Below are 3590 nucleotides of genomic sequence, written 5' to 3'. Positions count from 1 at the left end.
AGGCCAGGTTACCCAACAGGAGCCATGCAGACAACCCAAAACCTGGCAGTGATAGCACAAAGATGCCACTGGATTGACTTTGCAATGTTCTTGCTAGAGGTTTACAAAGTCAAGGTCTTTCTCTTCAACATAGATCAGATGGAAGGCAGACATTCACTGTTGTATCACTGTGTGTGTAAGATGCTGTCCAGGGAACTTTCTGTGCTTAGTCTTCCAAAAACACAGGAAGCCTAGTTTTCCATTCAGTATGCCATTTTCTATAGATACTGCAACATGCAGCTATTCTACTGTTAGGTGATAGAATATGAAACCTAAGCATCTCCAAGTTCTAAGCACCCAGGCCTAAGAAGAAGCATGGCAAACTGCTCAGATAAGGCTGTTGAGAAAGATGAACTCAGAAGCAGACCTAGCTAGCTGCAACCATTTGAACAGCAACTAGAACCAGCTGTTTTTATAAACTTTGTAAATGAATGTAATTTAATCTTCACAAAGACCCTAGCTGTCACATTTTATAAACAACAAATCTGAGATTTACAGACCTAAGAATCTTGTCCAAAGACACACAACAAGTAAGTCATAGGAGTGAAATTTGAATCCAGGCAGGCAAAGGCACAGCCCTTCTATCTGGAATGAACCAAGGTCTTTTCAAAAAGGAATTTTATTAAGAACTCATATATTTTACTCTGCAAAAATAAGGTGTATAACTTAAAATAATGCAGCATTATTTAAAGGAATTTCACCAACAAGAATAGCTGGTGGTGTTTTAAAATATATTTAGATATTTCCTTGTAAATCTTCCTTCACTGTCTGCTAAAACAAAAATTTAAGGAGGAAACAGCCAATTCACTCATTTATTTGTTTCATTTCTTAATTTTCAAACAAGTAAGTGAAAAAGGAGTTGAGTTGTAAATTTGTTAATCTTTTCTTCACTAATGAGTTAAGTGTTTCCAGAATAACAGGTTAAGATTCATCCAGACCTCATCTAAACTCCCACCTCTAGCTCTTCTAACCCAGTGGTTCTCAACCTTCCTAATGCTGTGACCCTTTATTAGGTTTTCTTATGCTGTGATGAACCCCAACCATAAAATTATCTTCCTTACTAATTCATAACTGAAATGTTTCTACCTTTATGAATCATAATAAATATTTTGAAAGAGAGGGGTTTAACAATGGGGTTGTAAGCCACAGGTTGAGAATAACTGTTCTAGTTAACTACAGTTTGAAAAATCAGAATAGAGCTGTAACCATCAATGACAGCATTTTAGAACCTGTGTGTCTAATTTCAAGTAGTTGACAAGAGGAATGACATAGGAGCTTTCAAAATGACATCACACTTCCTATAGCTTTAGGGTGATATAAGAGATTGACCCAATCTCCTGATGAACCAATGTATCAAAAAATGTGCATTCTCTAACAAGAAAATTCTAGCTTTAAAAAGCAACTACACAGCCATGGAAGAAATTCAAGACTTGGAAACAGAGGTTTAATGTTAGAACCTTGGTCAAGCAAGTATACTACAAACCATTTGAGATTAAGAGACCTTCCTTAGACAGGAGGGAGCATTCCCTGGCCCTGGCCATGACGCAGAATAGAGTGAAGACAAAAAAGACAATTCCTGAATGAAAAGTTTATGGACTGTGCATGTTCTGACAAGAGAAACATACACAGATATAGATTCTATATCTCAGGCTAAAGAACCAGGGATAAAATGCCTCTTTTGTGCCCTCAAGTTTCTTGGAGAGTAGCAGTGTGTGCTGGTGTAAAGATAAGACCAATGTATACATTGTATTTCTGCTTTCTGTATGTGTTCAGGATAGAGATAGAAAATTCTCCATATATGTAGCTTTCCCAGCTGTTGTGCTGCAGTGTCCAACTTCGATGTGATATTTTTTACGTTTGATTATCTCCAAAAAGCCTGTTCTTTTCTACAAAGAAACAGAAAGGGAGTGAACCTGGAGAGGAAGGTGGGGAAGAAAATGGTAGTAGAGGAAGGGGAAACTATAATCAGGATATATTTATTGTATGAGAAAAGAACCTATTTTCAACAAAAGAAAAAATGTAAAAAAATAGATTACAGTATGTTGATAGAAATATGTAATTTGACAAGCAATAAAGGAAAATAGACTAAATCTGGAAAAATAAAAAAGAGAAGAGTTTCCTAATTGGAGTTGTCCATTGATTTTTTTTTTTACATTATCTTTGACATATGAGGTTTAAAGTATTTTAATCAGACTTGGTGTAGGATGATTGATTAAATTTGAATGTATACATTTAATCATCTATATAAACATAGTTTAATGAAAAATAAATATTAAATGAAGATTTTTCTTTTACTAAAAAATGATTGTGTATGTGTTATATGAGGGGACATTTGTATCTGATACAAATGATGGTTATGATAACAATGAACACTAATCTACCTCCAAAAGCTAGGCTGTTACTAATATCTTGTTAGTCTGCTTCTCTGTCTCTTTCTGAAAGTTAAAATTATCTTCAAGTTTGTCTTACTCTCTTGCTTGTAAAAGCCCAGAATTGTGTTGTCACACATACATAACTTAATTCAACTTTAAACTCGTGTACTGAAAGAATTTATCATAAATATCATGTTGACTGAGGTCCTGCAGCCAGTCAGTCCCAAAGAAACACAGAGAGATCTACATTAATTATACACTGATTGGCTTAGTAGCTCAGGCTTCTTATTAACTCTTATAACTTGTATTAGCCCATAATGCTTGTCTGTCTTAACCACATGGCTTGGTACCTTTCATCAGTGAGGCACTCTCATCTTGCTTCCTCTGTGTCTGGGTAATGGCTGCAGACTGAATCTTTCCTCTTCCCAGAATTCTCCTTTTCTCACCATCCCGCCTCTACTTTCTGCCTGGCTACTGGCCAATCAGCATTTTATTAAAATAATACAAGTGCAGGATACAAGACCATTGTCCCACAGCACCCCCCCCTTTTTTTCCAAACAAGAACTTAGGAATCTAAGTTCTTTTCCCAAGCATTATCCACAACAACTTGTAACCAACACTCTAAACAAAGAAAAACATCCATAATTCAATTTTGGGGAATGTTTTGGGCATAGTTTTTCAGGTTACTTCCTGCTGATTGGCAGTGCTGATAATCTTATGGGGACCTAAAGAAAATTTTGAATTATGGTCAAGTCCTGACTAGAATATTCTGTGAGGCTTAATCATCTCAGCCAGCAGTCTTGAGGCTGTTCTTGGTATAGAACTCAGACATCTGGGCTATCTACTATTATCAGAGATTTCTCAGGGGGTCTTCCTTCATCAAACCTGAATTTATTTTAACGCATAATGAATCCACAGACTCTCATTTCCTGTGGAAACAAAAGCAAAACCTCTTCTTCAAAGTAACATATCTTTTGACTTAAATTTTGAAGTCAAGACATTTTCAAAATACATATGTTGGATTAATCCAGCAATATTTATAATCAAATGCCCATTAGCAGCTGTTGTTCCTTCCTCAGCCATCAAACAATTCAAAGACAACACAATAATATATAGTATCCAGACTCTGTGTATTTTCCATCTATACATGACTTTATTTTAAACTCAATTTCTTTTATT

This window comes from Alexandromys fortis, unplaced genomic scaffold (assembly GCF_014885135.2).
Source record: "Alexandromys fortis isolate MF-2015 unplaced genomic scaffold, M_Fortis_MF-2015_v1.1 scaffold_48, whole genome shotgun sequence".
Classification (NCBI taxonomy): Eukaryota; Metazoa; Chordata; class Mammalia; order Rodentia; family Cricetidae; genus Alexandromys; species Alexandromys fortis.
Note: the sequence above shows the minus strand (reverse complement) of the source record.